This window comes from Schistocerca piceifrons, chromosome 6 (assembly GCF_021461385.2).
Source record: "Schistocerca piceifrons isolate TAMUIC-IGC-003096 chromosome 6, iqSchPice1.1, whole genome shotgun sequence".
Taxonomy (NCBI): Eukaryota; Metazoa; Arthropoda; class Insecta; order Orthoptera; family Acrididae; genus Schistocerca; species Schistocerca piceifrons.
This window is the reverse complement of record NC_060143.1, coordinates 88,790,376-88,816,827: the sequence shown is the minus strand read 5'-3', so window position 1 is coordinate 88,816,827 and position 26,452 is coordinate 88,790,376. Positions and strand designations below refer to the sequence as shown.

The window sequence follows — 26,452 nt, the reverse complement described above, 5'->3', positions numbered from 1 at the left end:
GGCACGCAGCTCACCATCAGACTGCAAAAGAAGGTCCCTGTGGAATAAATACCCTGGACCATATTTAAGCTCTTATGGGGCGTGATGGTAACAGAAACATCCCCCAACTTGTCACAAGCGAGTAATGCCCGTGATTGGGCAGAAGATGTTGTTTTTATCAAGACTGACCTCCTCAAACTTGTACTCCAAATGCTCCACAAAAAACTGAGGCTTCGTGGCCATGAAAGATTCCTCATCAACTCTCGCACATACAAGGTACCAGGGCGAATAAGCTTCACTGCCATCCTTAGCCTGGTGTTCATCCCATGGTGTGCCAAGGAGGGGAATGATTTGGGGTCATATTTATTAGCACTGAAGTTTGACTTTGTCCACTGAGAGACTGCTGGCGGCGGACAACCAGCAAGAGATGACGTACTACATTTCATGGCGTGTCATCCGCCCTGATGCCACCCACTCTGACCAGGGGCCCTCCCCACCAGCACCACCCAGCCTCATCAGGGGCACCTGGCAGGATGGCCATTGCTGGGAGTCCTGATGTGCCAGGGAGATGGGCATCTACTTCATGGCATACATGGGGAGTTAACGGTGCAGGCATCACCAGAGTGATCCCTGTGTTGAAAGCGGGCTACAACCAACAGGGTACATGACAGCCCCATCACAACGGACAGGCTACCGTGCTGGATATGAGGTGCAAAGAATTCCATGGTCCTCATCGGCGCAGAAAAAGACACTGCATAGTGGGTGGAGGAAAATGCACCCATGAACGTGTCCTCGCTCAAGAGATGGAGGATGAGCAGGACTGCAATGCCACCACGAGAAAGTGGGCTAACGATCTCAATGCACAATGGACATGATGCACTATGTAAGGTAACCTTCCCCAATTAGCTCACTCTTCAGAAAAATTTTGAAGAATAAAGGTCAAAACCTGCAGGGGACCATCACGTAAAGGCTGAAAATTTTGAGACTCCTTTTAGTCACCTGTTACAACAGGCAGGAATACCTCGGGCCTATTCTAACCCCTGGGCCTGCAGGGGGAGCCAGCAGTTGGTATGGGTAAAGTGGGCAGTAGTACACACTCAAAAAATTCAGACGGGAGAGAATATCCACTCTGCATTTGAGGGTATATATAATTCTGTGCAAAACTTAAGGACAAAAGTAACCTTTGTATGATGTATTACTGCCTCAGCTCAATGAAACTTGGCCAATACACAATACTGCTACAGTATAGTACAGAAGGTAACTGAAAGAAGTACGCGTTGAAACAAACAGAAATGACATTTTTATTCAAAGACAAAGTCACCGACTCAACCATGTGTGCCGTATCCACCCTTGGAGAGCAAGAGTGAAAGTTTCATATGCAGTCCAAAAAAATAAACAGCTAAGCCAGGAACTTGGAAGATTATGCAATGTCAGTTATATCTCAAACCATTCTGTCTGCAGTTCATGCAAAAATTAAAACCAGAAGAATTATGGCCAGCTTCTTCAATTGTGCATCATAATGCAGGAAGCACCTGACAATGAACATTTCACCTCCAAGCTGATATTCAGCTTGGAGGTGAAAGGCGTATCGCCACAATGTGAGAGTGTGGGGTGCTGTAAATCCTCATGAAATTGTGATACACTAAGGATCAATGTTTTCTGTGCAATGTCACAGACAAAGCCATATGATGCGGCACCCCCCCCCCCCCCACCCCCTCAATGGAGCATCAATTTTCATTGCTGCCTAAATGACAAACTTCTGCTTCACTGGATTGGCCGTAGTGGTTAAGATGATGTAGTTCTGTTCTTTTGCTCACCCTGCCCCCCATTCTCTGACCTAGTACCTCATGGGGATACATTAAAGACCGTGTTAATGTACACCAATGACAAGGACACTGGAACAGCTCAGCTCAGAGAATGTATCAATGCTGCTCTGATGACCACTGACAGCATGCTGCTACATAAGGTATGAAACAAACTTAACTACTGTAGAAGGAAAGTTGCACCATGTATCGGAGATGTTGAGTTGCGATTGGCACAACAAAAAGATTCACAAATTATAGCTTTCGGCCATTAAGGCCTTTGTCAGCAATAGACACACATACATACACACACACACACTCGCGCAAACGTAACTTGCACACACATCTGCAGTCTCAGACAACTGAAACCACACTTTTTGCTGTGTCTATCACAACTCAGCATCTCCCCTATATGGTGAGTAGCAACTTCCCTTCTCTAATATTGTTACATTCCATCCTGGATTTTCCATTGTTTGATTAAACTTAACTATTGCTTGGACATGGGCTGTGTGACACAGGACTCTTGTAGAACATTTGTAGAATGCAAACGGCAAACTTTGAATTGAATTGAATTGAATTTCATTTGATCCTGTAGGATTACATTGTGTACAGTAAATGTACGTGTAATATGGGACACGTCAAAGCTTTGTGACTTTGTGAGTTTACAGTTGTAAGTGCAATACTTTGGATTCCACTCCCGCCTCCCACCACTCATGATCATACCCTGATCGGGTGGCTTGCATTACTCAACAATACAGATAGCCATCCTGTAGGTGCATATTGACTGATCTGGGATTGTAACATCGGCCAACATGGCCTTGCTGCACTAGTACTGTGAATGGCCTGAAAGTAAGAGCAAACTAGAGGCATCATTTTTCCCAAGGGCATGCAGCTCTGCTGCAGGGTTAAATGATGCCATCTCTCGTGCAAAATATTCCAGAAGTGAAAAAGGCCCTTCCCCTCCCCTCCAGCTTGGATCTCAGAGGCGATTACTTAGGAGGATGTCGTCATCAGGGGAAACAAAACTGGTATTCTTCTGCTACAGTGTGGAATGTTAGAACCCTTAATTGGGTAGGTCGGTTAGAAACTTTATAAAGGCAAATGGATAGGCTGAAGATAGATATAGTGGTAATTTGTGAAGTTCAGTGGCAGGAGGAACTGGACCTCTGATCATCCAAGTACAGAGCTATAAATACAAAATCAAATAGGGATAATGCAAGGGTAGATCTAATAATGAATGCAAAAATAGGAATACTGAAACTCTGTACAACCTCTGGTTTAGTCAGTTTATCCAGGTTCCATCTCCTTAAATTCCCACCTTTTTGCAGTTTCTTCAATTTTAATCTGCAGTTCATAACAAATAGATTGTGGTCAGAGTCCACATCTGCCCCTGGAAATGTCTTACAATTTAAAACCTGGTTCCTAAATCTCTGCCTTACCATTATAACAACATAGTGAACACACTTTCAAAGCCAGAACAGACACGAAGCAAGCTCCCACCACAATTGTACCCACCACAATTGTATAAGTTTCTATGCCAACAAACTCCGCAGGTGATGAAGAGATTTTAAAAAAAAGTGTAATGAGATAACAGAAATTATTCAGATCGTTAAGGGAGACAAAAATTTAATAGTGATAAGGGACTGGAAGTTAACAGCAGGAAAAGGATGAGAAGGAATAATAGTAGGTGCACACTGGCTGGGGTGAAAGGAATGAAAGAGGAACCCACCTGGCAGAATTCTGCACAGAGCATAATTTAATCAGCACTAAAACTTGCTTTACAACTCATGAAAAAAGCCTGCGTACATGGAAGAGAACTGGAAACACTGGAAGATTTCAGACTGATTATATAATGGTAAGACAGAGACGGGAGAAACAGATATTAAAGTGTAAGACATTTCCAGGGGGCAGATGTGAACTCTGACCACAGATTATTGGTTATGACTTGTAGATTAAAACTGATGAAACTACACTCCTGGAAATGGAAAAAAGAACACATCGACACCGGTGTGTCAGACCCACCATACTTGCTCCGGACACTGCGAGAGGGCTGTACAAGCAATGATCACACGCATGGCACAGCGGACACACCAGGAACCGCGGTGTTGGCCGTCGAATGGCGCTAGCTGCGCAGCATTTGTGCACCGCCGCCGTCAGTGTCAGCCAGTTTGCCGTGGCATACGGAGCTCCATCGCAGTCTTTAACACTGGTAGCATGCTGCGACAGCGTGGACGTGAACCGTATGTGCAGTTGACGGACTTTGAGCGAGGGCGTATAGTGGGCATGCGGGAGGCCGGGTGGACGTACCGCCGAATTGCTCAACACGTGGGGCGTGAGGTCTCCACAGTACATCGATGTTGTCGCCAGTGGTCGGCGGAAGGTGCACATGCCCGTCAACCTGGGACCGGACCACAGCGACGCACGGATGCACGCCAAGACCGTAGGATACTACGCAGTGCCGTAGGGGACCGCACCGCCACTTCCCAGCAAATTAGGGACACTGTTGCTCCTGGGGTATCGGCGAGGACCATTCGCAACCGTCTCCATGAAGCTGGGCTACGGTCCCGCACACCGTTAGGCCGTCTTCCGCTCACGCCCCAACATCGTGCAGCCCGCCTCCAGTGGTGTCGCGACAGGCGTGAATGGAGGGGCGAATGGAGACGTGTTGTCTTCAGCGATGAGAGTCGCTTCTGCCTTGGTGCCAATGACGGTCGTATGCGTGTTTGGCGCCGTGCAGGTGAGCGCCACAATCAGGACTGCATACGACCGACGCACACAGGGCCAACACCCGGCATCATGGTGTGGGGAGCGATCTCCTACACTGGCCGTACACCACTGGTGATCGTCGAGGGGACACTGAATAGTGCACGGTACATCCAAACCGTCATCGAACCCATCGTTCTACCATTCCTAGACCAGCAAGGGAACTTGCTGTTCCAACAGGACAATGCACGTCCGCATGTATCCCGTGCCACCCAACGTGCTCTAGAAGGTGTAAGTCAACTACCCTGGCCAGCAAGATCTCCGGATCTGTCCCCCATTGAGCATGTTTGGGACTGGATGAAGCGTCGTCTCACGCGGTCTGCACGTCCAGCACGAACGCTGGTCCAACTGAGGCACAAGGTGGAAATGGCATGGCAAGCCGTTCCACAGGACTACATCCAGCATCTCTACGATCGTCTCCATGGGAGAATAGCAGGCTGCATTGCTGCGAAAGGTGGATATACACTGTACTAGTGCCGACATTGTGCATGCTCTGTTGCCTGTGTCTATGTGCCTGTGGTTCTGTCAGTGTGATCATGTGATGTATCTGACCCCAGGAATGTGTCAATAAAGTTTCCCCTTCCTGGGACAATGAATTCACGGTGTTCTTATTTCAATTTCCAGGAGTGTATGAAAAGGAGATAGGGCTTGGATAAGTTGAAAGAACAAGAGGTTGTTGAGAGTTTCAGGGGGAGCATTAGGCAACAGTTGACTAGAGCAGGGGAAAGGAATATAGTAGAAAACAAATAGGTAGCTTTGAGAGATGAAACAGTGAAGGAAGCAGAGGATAAAATACATAAAAAGACAAGGCCTAGTAGAAATCCTTGGATTTCACAGGAGATATTGGATTTAATTTACCAAAGGAGAAAATATAAAAATGCACCAAATGAAGCAGGCAAAGGGAATACAAATGCCTAAAAAATGAGATTGATAGGATGTGCAAAATCGCCAAGCAGGAATGACTAGAGAACAAATGTAAGGATTTAGAAGCAAATTTCACTAGGGAAAGAAAGATACTGCCTGCAGAAAAATTACAGAGGCCTTTGGAGATAACAAAAGCAGCTATATGAATATCAAGAGTGTAGATGGAAAACCAGTATTGTAGACAAGATGGGGAAAGCTGAAAGGTGGAAGAAGTACACAGAAAGGGGTATATAAAGGAAATGAACTTGAAGGTGATATTATACAAAGGGAAGAGCATGTAGATGAAGACAAGGTACCAGACATGATACTGCAAGAAGAATTTGACAGAGCACTAAAAGACCTAAGTCGAAACAAGGCTCCTGGAGTAGACAGCATTCTGGCAGAATTACTGATATCCTTGGGAGAGCCAACTATGACAACTATTCCACCTGGTGTGCAAGATGTATGAGACAGGAAAAAATAACTCCAGATTTTAAGAAGAATGTAATAATTCCAATTCTAAACAAAGCCAGTGCAAATATTACTGAACTATCAGTTTACAGACGAAGAACTAAAAAACTGCTATAAGCCAATGTCACGGAAGATCAGTTTGGATTCCAGAGAAATGTAGGAACACACTAGGCAATACTGATCCTATGACTTATGTTAGAAGATAGGTTAACGAAAGGTAAACCTACGTTATAGCATAGTAGATGAATTATGCTATTTGGGCAGAAAAATAGCTGATGACTGCCAAAATAGAGAGAGGATGCAAACCTCTGGCAATAGCAAGAAAAGAGGCATTGGTTTAAGTGTTAGAAAGTTTTCTGACGGTATATTTGTCTGGTGTCTAATCTTGTATGGAAGTGAAACATGGACAATACACAGTTTAGACCAGAAGAGAATAGAGGCTCATGAAATGTGGTGCTATAGAAGAATGCTGAAGATTAGGTCGGTAGATGACATAATTAATGCGGAGGTACTGAATAGAATTGGGGAGAAAAGAAATTCGTGGCACATCTTGACTAAAAGAAGGGTCCAGCTGGTTGGACACGTTCTAAGACATCAGGGGATAACCAATTTGGTACTGAAGGGATTTTTTTTTGGGGGGGGGGGGTATTAAAATTGTAGAGGGAGACCAAGAGATGAATACAGCAAGGAGGTTCAAAAGATGTAGAGGACGCAATAGTTGTTCAGAGATGAAGAGGCTTGCACAGGCTAGAGCAGCATGGAGAGCTCCATGAAACCAGTCTTTGGGCTGAAGGTGACGATGATGACAACAGCAGCAGCAGCAACAACAACAACATCATCATCATTTTGGAAATACAGAGCTTTGAAAACAAATGAATCATTTAAGCCTTGTACTTAAGTACCAGTCTGTCTGGCCATAGTCAGCCCAGTGTCCCCAAGTACAGATGGGCAAAAGCAAATAGCTGATGGTAGATGCCCAGAATGGATGCAACTGGACCACCTGGTGGGTAGCCTGTACTAATCACACCTGTATGTGGGCTGATGGGAGCCCTTACACTGTGTGTGTGTGTGTGTGTGTGTGTGTGTGTGTGTGTGTGTGTGTGTGTGTGTTGGAGGGGGAGGGAGGGGGGGGGGGGTTAGTAGGGTCACTCAACTATGAGGTTATCAGTGCCTGGGATTCCATTACCGATAGTGCAGTGTTGGAACAGACTGTGGCTACTATTCACTACTGTCACCACAAGAAAGTTGAAGGTGCTGAAGTTAAAACAGATTCCTTCAGCATGCCTGTATCATAACACTGCATTCCTGCAAAATTACAGCTGATAATATGTTGACCAAAAATGTATAAGGGGCATTTAAATGAAATCTGGTCACTAGAGTAAAGTAACGATTTTATTAACTCAAAAATGTAGTTATACACAGTATGTACACTCAAAAATAGTCGCCAAAACTGTTGACACATTTATCCCATTGCAATACTAGCTGGCCGATTCCATCTTTGAAGAAGCTAGTAGGCTGATGTCAGAGCCAGGCCTGGACCCAGTCACACACTTCTTCGTTCATTGCGAATCGATGTCCACGAATAGCTTGTTTTACCTAAAGCAAGCTTCAGCTTTAGCAAGACTAAAACATTCACTTCCGCAACCATTTCTGGTGTGATGTCACATTGAGCCTGTCCAGGACAAGCTTAGTCTTCCAGTGACTTGCGCCCCTCAAGGAATCGTTTGCACCATTCCACAACAATGAATGGCTCAGACTGTACTCACCGTACACAGCCTTCACATACATTTCACAGCCTCCAACTCCCTCTGCCGCCAAAAATCGAATCACTCCTCGTTGTTTCTGCTTACTTGCCTGCATTTTCGGTAGTGAACAGTAACTTGTGAGAGCACCTCTTTGGCATAAAACCACACTGGCGCTATGCAACATCAAACAGTGTGCACACATCAGTCCCTCTGCCAATAGATGGCACCACCATACCCGCAGTTACGTGGTGTCACCTTACGTGTAAAGCAAAGGTAGATGCACTGACCAGGTTTCATTTGAATGAACCTCATACGCATCTTCTTTGCTTGTGAGTCTTTATGTCAAAGACTAAATGTTAACAGAATACAATTACTTGGAGACTAGTTGTTAATGCTTTACCAGGTTGTACCAGTGAAATATGAAACTGGACTGGAGTAGGTGACAATAAGCTTATGGTGGCTTCACATTGTGATTTTAAGCAACAAAGATTTTACACAGAACATCCCCCTCCCCCTAAAACGGGTAACAGTAACAAACATCCTTGTGAGATTGTTCCATTTGTAATTTTCTGAAAGTTACACTGAGCAGTTACAGAACCAAAGTGCGAGGACTATGTCTTAGTTCTCCTTGTCACTAGTAAATTCAGTTAAACATAGAAGGAATCAGTAAACATAAGGCTGTTGTGACAGTGACGATTGCAGGTGTTAAAATTAATGTTGAGCAATGTTTTCAGTATGTTGCATCTTGCAGCTCTCAAATATTCTAGGAAAGGGATTTTTAACTGTTTGCGCCTAAGCTGCTAATTTTCTCTTGACTGACTAGTTTCAGGTTTTGTCCATTTTCACAAGCTGCCTATTACAAAGTTTGTTATAAGTGGATGTGTTGTATGTGGATAATAAAGGTATCAGTAATACTATGGTCCAGATGCTAACTACTTACGTATTTTGGATATACTTCAAGTGGATAGTTCTACTTATATCATTACACTTTAGATGTAGTTCATATCTGTGTTGAAACATGTCGAATTGTAGTTGTACCTTACTGTAGCATGCTAGTACATGAGCATAAGATCTATTAGTTTTAATTGTGGTAACTTCATTACCCACCATGATCTGATCCATGTGACAATGATATTTCATATATAATGAAGAATTTGTTCACACTGGACTACACTGTGTGTCACACTGACAAATTTTGTAGATTTTATCATAATTTTGCCATGCAAAGAATTTTGTTATACAGTCTCTCTGAAATATTCAGTTTACTCTGTGATTGCATTAATATCACTGATTATATTCAGTGTGGAACACAGTGTTTCATTATGTTACAGTTGTACAACAAATTTTTTATTTCTATGAATTGCTTGTAGTTGTGTATTCGATGATTATTGCAGGATGGTGTTTTGAATCATCAATCTTCTGATGGTTCTGATGCGACCTGCCACGAATTCCTCTCCTGTGCCAATCTTTTCATCTCACAGTAGCAACTGCAATCTATGTCCCCAATTATTTGCTGGATGTAATCTAAGCTCTGTCTTCCTCTACAGTTTTTATTCTCTACAGCTCCCTCTAGTACCACGGAAATTACGCCCTGGTGTTTCAACAGATGTCCTACCATCCTGTCTCTTCTTCTTCTTCTTCTTCTTCTTCTTCTCCTCAGTGTTTTCCATATGTTCCTTTCGTAGTCGATTCTGCAGAGAACCTCCTCATTCCTTCCTTATCAGTCCACCTAATTTTCAACAGTCTTCTGTAGCATCACATCTCAAAGGCTTCGATTCTCTTCTGTTCTAGTTTTCCCACACTCCATGTCTCACAACCATACAATTCCGTGCACCAAACACACATTTTTAGAGATATTTTCCTCAAACTAAGACCTGCATTTGATACTAGCACACTCTTCTTGGCTAGGAATGCCCTTTTTGCCAGTGCAAGTCTGCTTTTTATGTCCTCCTTTCTCAATACATCATAGGTTATTTTGTTGCATAGGTAGTAGAATTCCTTAACTTCATTTACTTTGTAATCACCAATCCTGTTGTTAAGTTTCTCACTGTTCTCATTTCTGCTATGAGGCTAATCTGGAAAGTAAGGTTATAATAATTTTTGAAGTACAAAAAATTAATTTATTTTAATAAAATTTACATGCACTGTAGTACAGGGCGCACATTATTTTTCCACATAATCACCATTTACCTCAATACATTCTGTCATCTGTGGAACAAGTTTTTTTATTCCTGTCCCATAGTGACATCCAGCCACCTTTTTCAGCCAGTTATTCGATTCGATTTTCACCTTGTCGTCATTGGACAAGTGTTTTCCACAAAGGTGTTCCTTCAATTTAGTGAACAGGTGATTGTCACTAGGTGTGAGATTGGGGCTGTGAGAGGGGTGGCTTAAAACATCCCAACCAAACAAATTCACCAACTCTTGTGTTGCATGAGTGGCACGCGGATGTGCGTTGTTATAAAGGAGACAGACTCGCATTGTCAGTATCTCACGATGTTTGTTTTGTATGGCTCTGTTAAGTTTCTCACAACATCTTGCAGCATTTATTGTTTCATCTCTTTCCAAAAATTCAATGAGCAGAACCCCATTTCTGTCCCAAAACACTGGCACAGTGATTTTCCTTGTTGTTTGCTGAGCTTTGAATCTTTTGGCTGAAGGAGAACGAGTATAGTGCCAATGCACTGGTTGTCATTTGCTCTCTGCATTACGGTGTTAACCCAAGTTTCATCTCTTGTCACTATCGAGCTGAGAAAAGCCATGCCTTCAGTCTCAAAAAGCTCAAGAAATTCATGAGTGGCAATGACTCTGTTCATTTTGTGTTGTAAGCATCTTGGGCACCCATCACACACACAACTTGCGATAATTTAGTTGATCAGTTATGACCTCATTAACAACAGTTTGTGAAATGTTTGGACAAACATCATGCAGGTAGTCAATCATCAAATGGTGATCAGAGAGAAGATGTTCTTCAATTTCCTGCACCACATCATATGTCACAACAGATGGTCTTCTGCTTCTGACTTCATTGTGGCTTTCTGTCCTTCGAAAATTGAAATTCCATACTCATTTCATCACATGCTGCCTTGACATTATGTCCTCTACATAAACTTAAACAATTTTGCGATGAATCACTGCGATGAATCACAATGGTGTTCATGCCTTTAGCATTTAGGTAGTGAATTACAGCCCGCAATTCACAATTGGTAGGAACAAGCATTTCTACCAGTCACCACAACACTAATCAACGAGCTACTGGTTGCTGGGAATACTCATTCCCTCTGCTGGCTTCCCGCTACACAGCAGTGTAACAACTTACCCCAGGGACATTCCATGCTAAAGCTACATACCTTGTAACCTTAGTTTCTGGGTAATCCTCGTACATCTCATTACTTTTGTCTTTTCTTGATTTACTCTCAATCCATATTCTGTACTCATTAGACTGTTCATTCCATTCAGCAGATCATGTAATTCTTATTCCCTTTCACTCAGAATAGCAATGTCAATCAGTGAATCTTATCATTGATATCCTTTCACCCTGAATTTTAATTCCACTCCTGAACCTTTCTTTTATTTCTATCATTACTTCTTCAATGTACAGATTGAACAGTATCCCTCTTTGTTCTTGTACATATTGCATATTATTCATCTTTCCCTGTGGCTTACCCCTATTTTTCACAGAATGTCGAACACTTTGCACCATTTTACATTGTCTAACACTTTTTCCATGTCAAAAAATCCAATGAACATGTCTCGATTTTTCATCAGTCCTGCTTTCATTATTAACTGCATGCAATGTATTAGCTGCAATATCAGAATTGCCTCTCTGGTGCCTTCCCTAAAGCCAAACTAATCACCATCTAACTGCTCTCCAATTATTTTCCATTCTTCTGTATATCATTCTTGTCAGCAACTTGGATCGATAAGTCTTGCACTTGTCGGCTCTTGCAGTCTTCAGAATAGTGTGATAATGTTTCTCCGAAAGTCTGATGGTATATCGGCAGTCTGACACATTCTATACACCAAATTGAATAGTTATTTTGTTGCCACTTCCCACAATAATCTTACAAATTCTGATGGAAAGTTGTTTATCCCTTCTGCCTTATTTGATTTTAAGTCTTCCAAAGCTCTTCTATACTCTGATTATAATATTGGATCCCCTATCTCATCCCTATTGACTCCTGTTTCTTCTTCTATCGTGTGATTAGATGAGTCCTCCCCCTCACAGAGCCCCTCAATGCACTCTTTTCTCTTATCCACTACTCTGCATTTAACAGTGGAATTCCCATTGCACTCTTTATGTTACTGCCATTGCTTTTAATTTCACAGAAGGTTCTTAGGACTTTTCTATAAGGTGAGTCAGTCCTTCCAACAGTCATTTCTTCAAATTTTTCATACAGCCATTTTGTCTTACCTTCCCTGCACTTCCTATTTATTTCACTCCTAAGTGACTTGTATTTCTGTATTCCTGAACACTTCTGTAGATCCTTCTTTCATTGATCAGCTGAAACGTTTCATCTGCCATCCATGATTTCTTCGCAGTTGTCCTCCTTGTACCTACAGTTTTCTTTCCAACTTCTGTGACTGCCCTCTTTCAAATGTCCACTCCTCTCCAAATGCCCACTGAACTATTCACTGTCATAGTATCTACAACTTCAGATAACTTGAAATATGTTTCTTCATCCTTAGTACTTCCATATCCCTCTTCTTTGTGCATTGATTCATCCTGAATAGTCTCCTGAACTTCAGTCTACTCTTCATCATTACTAAATTGTGATATGAGTCTATATCTGCTCGTGCGTGCACCTTATAATTCAATATCTTGTTTCAGAATCTCTGGCTCACTATGATGTAGTCTAACTGAAAGCTTCCCATATCTCTGACCTTTTCCAAGTATACCTCTTCCTCATGTGATTCTTGAACAAAGTATTTACTATTACTAACTAATATTTATTGCAGAACTCAATTAGTGTTTCTTCTCTCTCATTTCTACTAGCAAGACGATATGCTCCAGTAATCCTCCCTTCTACTCCCTTCCCTACCACTGCATTCCAGTCCCCCACGGCTATTAGATTTTCATCTCTCTTCGTGTACTGAATTACATGTTCAATATCCTCATACACCATCTCTATCTCTTCATCCTCTTCATGCAACATCAGTATGTATAACTGAGCTATTGTTGTCGGTGTTCGTTTGCTGTAGAGTCTGATGAGAACACCCTATCACTGTTCACGTAACTCACTCTCCCTTCCTATTCATAATGGATCCTACCCCGTTACATCTTTTTCTGTTGCTGTTGATATTGTCTGACCAGAAATCCTTGTCTTCTTTCCATTTCATTTCACTGATCGCCACTATATCCACAATGAGCCTTTACATATTTTCTAGCTTCTCTACCACATTCAAACTTCTGACATTCCACACCCCAACTTATAAAGTGTTACACTTTGCTGGTAATTCAGTCTTTATCTCTGCAGGATGTAGTGAAATTCATATGCTGATTATGATGCTACTGAAATTTTCTATGAATTTTTTCTGTGCAATTCTGTTTGTGCAGTTATCATTTGTTCTTGGTGCTTAGTTGTGTGAATGTAGATTTCAATTTCTTCCAAAATGTCCACAAATTGGCCTTTTGAGAGATTATGTAAACTAGTGAGATTTCTCTCGATATTTTCAGTGGAGGTGTTTATTTTCTCTGAAACGCCTGCCAAAAGCTGAAAGATTATTTTCGCTTACGTTTATGTGTTCTCTATATCTCACTTTAAAAGTTCTGTGTGTCTACCCAATGTAGGTTTTATTACATTCATTGCATTTTATGGATGATGTTAACTCCTTATGTGTTGTTGATATAGAACCCTATTTTGAGACTTACTTTCTTTAATGCACTGAAACCTCATCTTCACAACAGAACACAAAACTAACAACAGCATTAATTTCTTCATCTTGACTGTCAACTTCAGTATAGCAGGTGAGATGCAGTGCACAATGACAATGACATGGATTGGGAGGGGGTGACAGGACAAAGGGAGGGGAAACTGTTGGGTAGAGGATGGAAGGAAACTGAGTTGGCAGAGGCTGGGGCCAGGGCCAGGGCCAGGGCCAAAATACCTATCCTCTTTTCTCTACAACCTCCTTTCCCACCCACTTCACTTGGTCCTCCCTCAACCCAACAAGTCACCTTGTCCATATTAACCCAAATAAGCACCGACAGTACCTGTGTTTTGACAGCTGTCACCCCCTCCACAACAACAACAACAACAACAACAACAACAAAATTTGCTCCCATACATCCTGGCAACACAAGGATGGTGTATCTGCAGTGACGAGTGATGGGCATTACCTTTCCTAGTATGCTGATGGTCTCACTAAGGCCTTCATAGACGGGCACTACACTCCCCCCCCCCCCCCCTCCCCCAAACCTGTACATCCTTCACCATGGCTTTGAATACCTATCATCAAGCCTGTAAATTAGGGACATCCTACCAAAGATCCTTTCAATCCCTCCTAAAGTGATATTCCATTACCCACCCAACCTATACAAGTCCCTGGTCCATTCCTATGTCAACCCCATTCCCAATGACTTTTCAAGAGATCCGAACCCTGTGGAAGATCCAGGTACAAGACCTGCCTGACCCATTCACTCAACATATGCTACTCCAGTCCTGTCACAGGTTTATCCTATTCCATCTGATGCAAGGCCGTCTGTGAAAGCAGCCATTTCATATACCAGCTGTGCTGCAACCACTACACAGCATTTTATGTGGGCATGACCATGAACCAGCTGTCCACCATAGAGAATGGCCACCGCCAAACTGTGACCAAGAGCAGAAGTTGACGATAAAGTGGCTAACACGCTGGTGAGCACAACATGCTCATGTTCAATGGCAGCTTCACAAATCAGCTTTTCTGAACTATGAAGATTGAAGTTATACTTGCAACACATCCTTCGCTCCTGCAATTCTCGTAGCCTCAAAGTCTTCTAACCATCTGTCCCCACATTCTCTACACAACATTTTCCCCTCCCTTAGTCCCGTCACATCTGACAAATCCATGCCTCCATGTCACTTTCATCATGTGCATCACCTCACTGGCTCCAGTACCCATGTATCACATGACTAGCCTACACCTGCCACTCTTCCCTCCTGCATTCCTCATCTTGTACACCTGCTGCCCCCTCTGAGCCACTAGGTTCTCATCCCCACTCCAACGTGCTGCATCCTGCCTCTTTGTCCATCTACTCACCCCACCTGACACAATCTCCATCCCCTTTGTTCCATAAAATTTTGGGCATTCAGCCACATAAATTCGACTTCTTCTTCTAATATTTCGGCCGAATACCATCCAGCCTTCTTCAGAGTGAACCAAGGTAACTGACACTCCAGCACTTGCTCCAGCCTTTTAAACCTGTGGACCACATCACTGCGCATGCGGCCACAGATAAACCAGGTGCCAAAGACGTTGATCGGTGACAAAGAGGAATGACATATGCATGGAATTAGATCTAAGGCTGCGCAGTCGATCCACACGGTGATATCAAAGTATCACTGCGAGATGCACCGTTGTGACATCTTTGCAACTTTATTACAGAAATTGCTGGATTCAAAGATTTGTCCAAACTGAAGCTGCTATCTCTATTAATTAAATTTGTCGCCAACTGAATTTCAATAGCTTCTTTCACTACTGAGTCCCATAAAGATGAAGTCAACATAAAGATGAAGTCAAGGCTAAAATTTCAACGTTATCCTACAGCAAAGTGTGCCCAGTGTCAATACAGTGCTCTGCCACTGCAAACTTATTAGGTTGTAAGAGATGGGTGTACCTGCAGTTTTCTGTTCATCTCTCCTGGACTGTATGCGGTGTTTATCCTACGTATGAACAGCTGCACTGACAGAGGATCTTGTAAACTCCAGGCTTCCGAAGCACCAAATCATCTTTAATGGAACCCAGTAGTGCTGCTGTCTTTGGTGGAGGGCAAAAAATCACGTTCACTTTGTGTTTACTGATGATTTGTTCTATTTTTGACGATAGGCTTCCCACATATGGCACAAAAGACATGAATTTAAGACTTTCCATGTCGTCTTCTGATTTTTTTTACACCCACTGTTGGTTTCATTTGTAGTGCTGTGGAGAGTACCCGTTGGCTTCAAAAACTCTTCTCAGGTGTAGAAGCTCACCCTCCAGACTGCTCTCATCAGCAATGGCATGTGCTCTGTGTACCAGAGTTCCAAGTACACTCATTGTCTGCAAAAGATGGTGGCAGATATCCGCACATAAATATAAACCCATATGGGTCAGTTTTCGATGTACATCATGTCCCAAAGTGCCATACCAGCACATCCAAATATGGAAGGCATCTATCTTTTTCGATTTTCATTATGAACTGAATATATCTGTGGATGGAATTTAGATGATGTAAAAATTCTTTTAATTTGCCTTCACCATGAGACCACTTTACAAATGTGTCATCAACATACCTACAGAACACTGTGGGCTTCAAGCTAGCTGATTCCAGCACCTTCTCCTCGAAGTACTCCATAAAAATGTTTGGCACCAAGGGCAACAAAGGACTACCCATGGCGCCACTGTCAGTCTGTTCATAAAATTCATTATTGAATGAAAAATATGTCAAGGTCAAAACATGTTCGAGCAAACCGGAAATCTCTTTGTCAAAAGTTTTTCCAACGAGAAACAATGATTCCGAAAGAGGAACCTTTGTGAACAATGACATTAAATTTAAACTGATTAACATGTCAGAATTGTTCAGTTTGAGTGATTTCAGTTTGCCAATGCAGCCACAGAGTCACATATGTGATGAGCGCATTTTCCCACCAGAGGCCTTAATAATTATGCTAAGTGACTGGCACAATCATAGGTTGGAGAGCCGATGTTAGTCACTATCAGGTGCAGAGGAACACCATTCTTGTGAATCTCTGGAAGTCCATAAAGCCTTGGAGGAACCACACCACTTGGTTTGAATCTCCACACAACTTCTGGTGGAAGGGGGCAGGTGTTCAGAAGTGAATCAGTCTTCCTTACCACCTGGTTGGTGGGGTCATTATTGATCTTCCGATAGGTGCTGTCACTCAGTAAACTGTTCATTTTATCACGATAGTTGCCACAAGGCATTAATTCAGTGGCATTATCTTTATAAGCTGGATGAACCACTGTCTCGATATCCTGGCAAAGCTTACATAGTGCAGCCCTCTCTGCCACAGATATGTTACTCCATTGTGTGCGAGCCTTTATAATTGCACGATAAGTTTCGCATCTTATTTCTTCTGCTGATTCCATAGGAAGAGGATGAACAGCTTCTTCAATGGCGCTAATGAAAGCTGGTATTGGTAAAACCCTAGGTGTGGGTGCGAAGTTCAGTCCTTTACTTAAAACTATCAAGCACAGCATCATCCAAATCTTTATCTGTCACATTAATGAGGAAGTGTCTAGTAATAGTTTCTTGTTGCGAAGGCATCTCAAGCCGGCTAAATTTTGCCATCTGTCTTGATGTGGCTACCTCACAAACCCAGTATGTTATACCGTCAATACAGTTCCATGAATTATAGGGTAACTCCACAGATACCTTTAGATGCAGGCGATAAAGTTTTTCCAAAACCAGATCCAATTTTTGGTGGGTAAAATGGATCCTCTCCTTAACAATAGCAACACCAGCTTTCCTTAAAATCTTATTCATGGCAACTGACTTTACAACATGTACTAACCTGGCAAACTTTGAAACTATGCCAGCTTAATAAAAAACTTAAAGAGCTCAGTAACCTCACTCTCAAGTGTCTTAACTTAGCCAATCGGTGAACACTTAAAACCATCTCCTCCCTGAAGAGGTACTTAATGTGCATCTTCATATTTTTGCAGCACGAAGACTGTTCCAAAAATTTTGGGCATGCAGTCGCATAAATTCAACTTCTTCTTCTAATATTTCAGCTGAATACCATCCAACCATCTCCAGAGTGAGCTGAAGTGGCTGACGCTCCAGCACTTACTCTGTCCTTTCAGACCCATGGACTGCACCACTGTCCATGCAGCCACAGATACACAAGGCACCAGAGACGTTAATCGGCAGCAAAGAGGAATGACATATGCATGGAATTAGATCTATGGCTGCGCAGTCGATCCACACAGTAGATATCGATGTATCACTGCAAGCTGCACCGTCATGATGTCTTTGCGGTTTTATTACAGAAATTGCCAGATTGCAAAATTTTTACAAACTGAAGCCACTATCTCTATTAATTAAATTCATCACCAACCAGATTTCAATAGCTTCTTTCACTGCTGAGTCTCAGAAAGGAAGTCGAAGCTAAAAATTCAACATTGTCGTACAGCAGAGAGTGCCCAGTGTCAAAACACTGCTCTGCCACCGCAGACTTAATAGGTTGTAAGAGCCGGGTGTACCTGTGGTGCTCTGTGCATCTCTCCTGGACTGTCTGTGTTGTCTGTCCAATGCATGAATGGCCGCACTCACAGGGGATCTTGTAAACCCCAGGCTTCCAAAGCACCAAATAGTCTTTAACTGAACCCAGAGCTGCTGTCTTTGGTGGAGGGCAAAAAATCACTTTCACTTTGTGTTTACTGAAGATATGTCCTATTTTTGATGATAAGCTTTCCACGTGTGGCAGAAAAGCCATGGATTTATACTTGAAGTGTAACGAAAAATGATCCATACAGGTTTATACAAGGATAACTCAATCATTATCCACAATTTAATTATATTTTTGTTTATTTGTTGTTATATCTTTGCAATTTTCAAGCTGCTAGGTTAGTTTCATTATCGTTGCTGTGCTGTTAATCATGGCTGCTCCGCTGTCTATTTGCACCAAAGAAGAGCAACATTCAGTGATCCGTTTTGTTCTTTCGGTACAGTACGGGAACAGTGTTTTGCCACAATGGAGTGTCTTAGAATGGATTTAAAAGTTCTGAAATGGTCGCACAAGTGTTATGCATGATGAAGGAGCCAGACAACTGTTTACTGCCACAAATAAAGAAACCATTGAGTGTTCACATGAAATGATTCTCTTAGACAGAAGATTAACTATTGACAAAGTGGAACATCACCTGCACATTAGTCACGGTTCTGCCTACAAAATCGTCCACAACAGACTCGTGTTTTATGAAGTTTGGGCAAGATGGAGCCCAAAACAACTCGCACAGTTGCGTAAACAACCATTTGGATTGCAATGGTAATGAAGGGGACAACTTCTTAAACTGACCATTACTGGTGACGAAACATGGATCCATCATTACGAGCTGAAGAGTAAACGGCAGAGTATGGAATGGAAACATCCAAATTTGCCGTGCAAGAAAAGTTCAAGACCCAACCATCTGCAGGAAAACTGATGCTTATGGTTTTTTGGGATGCACAAGGTCCAGTACTGGAACATTCTGGGGAAAGGGGCACAACAATAAACAGTGTACATTACAGTGAGATGCTTACTGCCAAGTTAAAGCTTGCAATTCAAAGCAAATGCTGAGGATTGCTGTCAAAAGGTGTTGTGTTGTTGCACGACAATGCCCGTCCAAATACTGCTGCCCACACTGCTGAAACGCTCCAGAATCTCAAATTTGAAGTACTGCATGATCCTCCATATAGTCCCAACCTTGCCCCTTCTATCACTTGTTTGGTCCACTCAAACAGGCACTAAGGGGCCATCGATTTTCCTCGGACAAAGCAATGAAAGAAGTGGTGCATTCCTGGCTCGCAACTCAACCAAGAACCTCCTTTTATGAGGGCATCAGGAAGCTTGTACAACGATGGACCAAGTGCGTTGAAACGCAAGGAGACTATGCCGAAAAATAATGTTCTTGTAAGTTTCCTATTTGATTACAATAAACTTTTATAACTACTTTGCGGATAATAATTGACTTACCCCTGTATATACATGGAAATAGCTGCCACCATCCTTCACAGACAATGAGTGTACTCAGAACTCTGGTACACAGAACACACATCATTGCTGATGAGAGCAGTCTGGAGGACGAGCTTCTACACCTGAGAAGAGTTTTTGTAGCCAATGCATACTCTCCACAGCAGATACATAGGCACTACCAACAAAACCAACAGTGGGTGTAAGAAAAGCAGAAGAAGACATGGAATGTTTTAAATGCTTGACTTTTGTGCCATACGTGGGAAGCCTATCGTCAAAAATATGATGGATCTTAAGTAAACACAAAGTGAAAGTGATGTTTCACCCTCCACCAAAGACAGCAGCACTTCTTGATTCTGTTAAAGATGATTTGGTGCTACGGAAGCCTGGGGTTCACAAGGTCCCCTGTGAGTGCGGCCGTTCATACATCAGACAGACAACTACGGTCCAGGAGAGATGTACAGAGCACCGCAGGTACACCCAGCTCTTACAACCTAATAAGTTTGTGGTGGCAGAGCACTGTACTGACACTGGGCACTCTATGCTGTACGATAACATTGAAATTTTAGCCTTGATTACATCTTTCTGGGACTTGGTTGGGAAGGAAGCTATTGAAATTCGGTTGGCAGCAAATTTAATTAACAGAGATAGTGGCATCAGCTTGGACAAATTTTGGAATCCAGCAATTTCTGTAATTAAATTGAAAAGATGTCATGACAGTGCAGCTCGCAGTAATACATAGATATTACCATGTGGATCGACTGCGCAGCCACAGATCTAATTCCATGCATATGTCATTCCTCTTTGCCACTGATCAACATCTTTGGCACCTCGTGTATCTGCAGCCGCATATGCGGTGATGCGGTCCTTGGGTTTCAAAGGATGGAGCAATTGCTGGAGCATCAGTCACCTCGGCTCACTCTGAAGATGGCTGGATGGTATTCAGCTGAAATGTTAGAAGAAGAATTCAAATTGATAAGGCTGCATGTCCAAAATTTTATGGAACAGTCTTTGCATTGCGAAAATATGACAATGCAATGCACCAGCCAAACTGCAATTGCATTGGAAGAATCCTGACGAAATGCAATTTACCTACAAAGAGAGATCTTGCAAATTTCTACTTGGACTGATTCTTGTGTACTGCTTATCAATCTGGCATTTTTACTACATACAAGACAAGAGGTAGAGAACGTATAAAGAATAACACTGTGTTTCGTCAAAGATTCATTTATCGATGTCAGAGCATCCCAGAGATGTTCACCAAACTCCAGTAACAGACACATCTAAAAAGGCACTGTGTAATAATTGAAAGGTTTGTTATTAAAAATTCTGAAAGTATGCATTCCAAGAAGAATCAGGCAACTCTCATGACAGGAGATTATTCAGTTTCATGTCATGACTTACTGACCATCATTTTTCCTGGCCACCAATTGCAAATGTAATAGTATCTAACACCACACACGGAAAGGTGGCTCACGGAATACGCATGTAATTGAACACTGCAAGAACCAGCCTTCAGGATAGAGTATAAAAATATACTTCAGTCCCTAATGTAAGATCTGCTAGAGAAAATGAAGATGAAATCAGACTTGCAACTGTGCACACACACATTTTTTCCACTGTCTAGAAAGAGAAGAAAATTTATACATGGTACAACAAAGTGCCCTCTACAATGCACTTTACAATACTTTACAGCTGTATATATGTGCCCAATTAATCCTATTCAGCATAAATATTACATAGATTGATACTGAAAATTTACTGTGACAGAATTCCCACATACAACCAGTTTGTGCAAAGCTGAAGAGGCTGACAGATTACAGAACATACTTTGGTGGACTAGTCAGTTACTTGTGCCTGCGTTATTCAGTTGTAATGTAAATTTATAGTCAAGCCACAAAGCATTATCTAGGAGGCACATGAAATCTTTGCCATACTAATACATTAATAAAACTGCTACTCAGATATATATTTACCAGCACCCTTTATCCATCATTTTATCCTAAGAGTGCAAATTCATAGCTTTTTCACATCTATGTACTAGTATAAAGTTATCAGAATAAAAATCAGGGTCATTCAGAGGGTAAGAAAAATTGGATTGCTTTTGGGTGGGTAGAAGTAAGCTGGATGACAGTAAATAGGGATAGCACAATTTAATGTTGCCACATAAGCTAAATATTTTTGTGGATGATGCCTGAAGGTTGTGCAGTTATTACACTGCGTGATACAGACAACATAATAGCTTCTTCTACAGAGCAGTTCAACAAACTGTCAGTAGGATGCTCTGCAAAAGGTCAGAAGTCTCAAAATGGCTCACTCATTGTCTGAAACTTACCGTCCTGTTCCATTCAAACTCATTCACATGCTGATATTTTGCCCCTTGCCTTGTTTCACATTTATGTTTTGTTTGTCAGCTTGCTGTAACACGTGAAGTTGCTGTAATTTCTCACAATGTTACTCACTAGCAGCTTCACCCACATCCTCAACTTGAACTTATTTGGATCCTTCTTTCCGAGAGTTGGGATTTTTACAAAAATAGTTGTGTGAACAGTGGCAAGAATTCCAAACTGCCAACTCCTCCCCAAGCTGCCCCCCCTTTTAAGGGAAATCTATAGGTACTTTGTAGTTATGAAGTTACGATCATTTGGAACTGATGCTGAAAGAAATAAAGAAAAGTGTGCAAAAGTTTGTGTATCGGGGGTGGGAGGAGGGGGCATGCAGAAAATGAAAAGGAATAATATAAATGAATCCTTTATTTTGTAATATACTAACTTTCATTTCATTAGAAACAAATTACTATAATTATCTTTAAAACCATATGACCATTATCCCTAACTCAAGGTTCCTACACTCACAATAGCATCCACTGTTGAAACTGCTCTACACACCCACACCCCACCAAGAACTTCAGGCCTACCACTGGTGAATCCTACTACATCAAAGGCAAAATGTAAAAACTCATGTTATTTACCATCTAACACGTGTTCACTTCACAGCTTTTTATATATAGGTCAAAATAAAATAACTTTGTGATTGATAGATGTCAGCATTGCTGGCTAGTACACAATATCCCTTCCCACATGCACATGTGTGTGATATAAATCACTTCTTATACTGCCCCACCCCCCACCCCCAAGCTGACATTAAAACTGCTGAGTGCATTGCATGAATGGACAAAGATGAACTGTCTGCCCTGGGGACATTAAGTACCCAGCTGCTGAGCACACTCTCCAGCATGACTCAAGGGACATATGTCTGAGCTTCAATGCTGGTACAACATAGTCATCCTGGACAATGTAGGTGCTATGGGTAGGTCTTGCACCAACCCTGCCAACGACCCAAACTACATGCTACTTACGTGTGCAACTTGCCTCCTTATAGAAGATGTTCAAGGGCTTCCACGGCGCACTCGGCCTTCGGACAGTGAGTAACGAGCCAGCAGATTTCACTGACACCACGGATCTCTTTCTTACATCAGCCATGTGACAAGTAGCAAGAGCAAATGTACCCTGGCACCTTGAGCTTAATTTAGGATGGCACACAGTCCCTATAGAGCCAGTTCACTCCGAGTGAGCTTCCTTGGCCAGGTGCCGAATGCTTGTGTATTCCTTCAATCAGGAACTCACTTTGGAACTGCTACAATGATGATGCCATGGTTTACATTAGTGATCAACTAGTGGACTTTTTAAGATTTCTCATCTTTGTTTCTATCCCAGACTTCACTGTTTTCATTATGCCGGAACATTAAAATGGAATTGTCCTTCTGGGACTTTTAACTCTTACAGTGTCTAACTGTACAGAACTTCACTCTCTATCAGGACTTTAATTGGCTATCATTGTGCATTGTGTATTTACTAACAGGTAATGTTTGCATTTTTCCCAAGGGCCTTCAGCCTTAGACAATATTTATGTTTATTTGTTCTTCCACAAGTAGTGCAAGTAGTGTCTGTCTCGTCCAGGCCTTCAGCTTCCCTATAATGTTATTGTTCCCTCACTCTTTGAGAAGATACTTTCTTTTCAATATTGCTTCTTCCTTGTTAAAGAAGTAATTGTCTTAGTCAAGTGATTAATTCTTACATTGCACAAAATCACTTGTCGGAGGAGATTTATGCTCTTTTGTTAAAGAAACTTTGTTCTAACAAATCTAAGTGAACAATTGCTCGTCCAACAAATCTGTCGGGTGTAAGAGATAGGCACAGTCAGCAGTTTTCTTCTTCTTCTTCTCCTCCTCCTCCTCCTCCTCCTCTTTCTTTCTTTCTTTCAGGTCAACTCTACTCTCTCATTCCACGTCAGCTGGCAAAGTGGTGTTTGTTTAAGTCCCCCCCCCCCCCCTCTTTTTTCCTTTTTTTCTTTTTTGCATATACTACCCCATTCCCTCATTCTGTGATTTTTGGTCTGTTTATCAGCCACTAGATTTCATGATCAGTCTTCAGTGTTCATGCCCAATATCTGTGTGCTACATGAGATACTGATAGTGTGTCTTATTTCTGCCCCAGCATGTCTAGTGCAGCAGCACCAGAACACCCATCTGTCTTCTCCTTGCTGTGTGACTACTGGCAGATTCAGTGCTGCCTCATGGGCTTAATGGCATGTATCCTAATGACGTCAAAGGTGCCCTGCACGGATCCTCTCCTCCAGACTCAACCATGGTCACCGGTCCATGGTACGTTGAGATGGGCCTTCACCTCTCTGCTCTTTGAGAGGGGTCAAGTGGGGGAGGGGGAGGGGGGGGATGAGGGGAATGTGGACTGCTAACAGGCCTTGTGTCTGCTCAGCCTATCAACCCAATCTATATCCAAGTTCTTTAGGCAGCCTGCTTCCTTACAGAAGATATTCGAGAGCTGCCATGACACACTCGACCACCAGACACTGCCCAAAGCACCAGCTGAGGTTACTGGCATAATGGACTGCTTTCTTAGACAGCCACATGAGAAGAAACAGGATCAAATGTATCCTGGTGCTGAGGGGCTGTATTTAGGTTGGCACACGGACCCTGGAGAGCCAGTTCTCTCTAAGCGAGCTTCTTGGGCCACAGGCCGAATGCTTACACATTTATTCAATTAGGAACTCACTTTAGACCCACTGCGACAACAGCACCATGTTTTATGTCACTGATCAGCTGATGGACTTCTCAGATTTCTTGTCTGTTTCTACCCCAGACTTGACTGTGTTTTCATTATACAGAACTTTGAAACTGAAGTGTTCTTCTGGGACTCTCAACGCATACAGTTTCTAAGTGTATAAAACTTCAACTTTAGTGTGTGCCATCAGGATTTGAACTGTCTGTCCCTTGGCATTGTGTATTAACTAGTCAGTGGTATTTTCTAGAAGTGTCTGTATTTTTCCTTAGAACCTTCATCCTTAGACAATATTTACATTCATCTGTTCTTCCACAAGCAATGTCTGTCTCATCCAGACCTTCGGCATCCCTATAAACATTATTGTTCTTTCACTATTTGAAAAGAGACACTCTTTTCAGTATTGTTTCCTCCTAATTCAAGACGTAATTATCTTACTCAAGTAATTAATTCCTACATTGTGTTGAACCACATGTTGGGGTGGATGTAAACTCTTTCATTAAAGAAACTTTGTGTGTGTGTGTGTGTGTGTGTGTGTGTGTGTGTGTGTGTGTGTTTATTCAGCACATTCTGAAAAATGACTTTGTTCAAAACCTTGGCAACATTTTCATTTTTGTTTATGTACCTGTCAAACATTTGACGCCCCCACTATATGGAGAGTCCCGACAGCTACCTCCTTACATTGTTTATATTCCACCAAAGTCTTTCCATTGTCATATTTACATTTTACTTAAGTGTTTTTGTAGCTATCAATAAGCAACATGGCGATAACAAAGTGAGCCAGTGAAATAGTCAATGTCTCAAATTTCAAATGAATGAAAACATAAGTACCAAAATGGCACTAAAAAAAACTTTTAGTACAGAAATAAAATTAAATGTCTATACAGTTTGGTCCAAGTCACACAACTATTACGTGCGTAGTGATAAATGTGCGGCAACTGTATAATATACTCTGAAAAATAGAACCTGTTTAGAAAATGTTGAATTTTTTGTTAATTATGTGGTACTCAAATTTTCAGCCTTTTAAACCACCCTTAGCAAATAACATGTGCTGTATATTATTAATGATAGCTACATGTTCATGCTGACTACATAGCAAGTTTCTCATATCTCTGAGGAACAGTACAGAAATTTTACTTGTTCCACATCCTAACAAATTCTCCCTCATTGTGGGATCTATAGGACAAAGTGTGTGAATGTTTGAGATTGCCTCTTTTTTCTGGAACTGTGCTCTCACTGAAGCTTTCATCATTCATACAAGTGATTACTTGTTCCAAAATTTTATTCCTTTATTATATTTATGATAGCACTAAAATCTATTGTGTGTACACTCTGAAGGGATCATTCATAATCTTACTTGACAGAAAAGAGGAATAAGTGCAAATACACCCTATGTGAAAATATCTCATGAACAAAAAAAAAAAAAAAAAAAAAAAGGGTTCTATCTACCAGCTTTCTATTAGAATGCAAATAGCACTTCCAGGGATGTGAAGCCTAAAGACAGTGGCATAATCTACAGAGTAATTAACACTTTCTGGGAAAAATTAACACAATAAGGCTAACAGCTCTCTGGAGAACAAAGTCTGGAACAATCAGTACTCTAGTTTTAAATTGCCAGGTTGTTTCAAATCAGTGCACACCCACTGCAGAGTGAAAATTCATTCTGGAAATAAGTACTTACCTTGCTGCTTTTTGCTCAGTCTCAGTTTTTCATTTCCAAGGTCACTTGATCATCCCATTAAAATATGGATGAACAGCGTATGGAGATGTTTTCATAAACACTGCATGCAACTACTCTTTATAGCAAAAATAACCAGTCTAGGTCACAATTAATA

General features: G+C 41.9%; 1 protein-coding gene across 1 annotated transcript in view; it reads right to left on the bottom strand.

Annotated features, from left to right (window-relative positions):
- LOC124802870 (UDP-N-acetylglucosamine--dolichyl-phosphate N-acetylglucosaminephosphotransferase) overlaps nucleotides 1-26,452 on the bottom strand; it is a 149,092-nt gene that overhangs the window by 78,026 nt on the left and 44,614 nt on the right. The gene's annotated exons all lie outside the window — the stretch shown is intronic.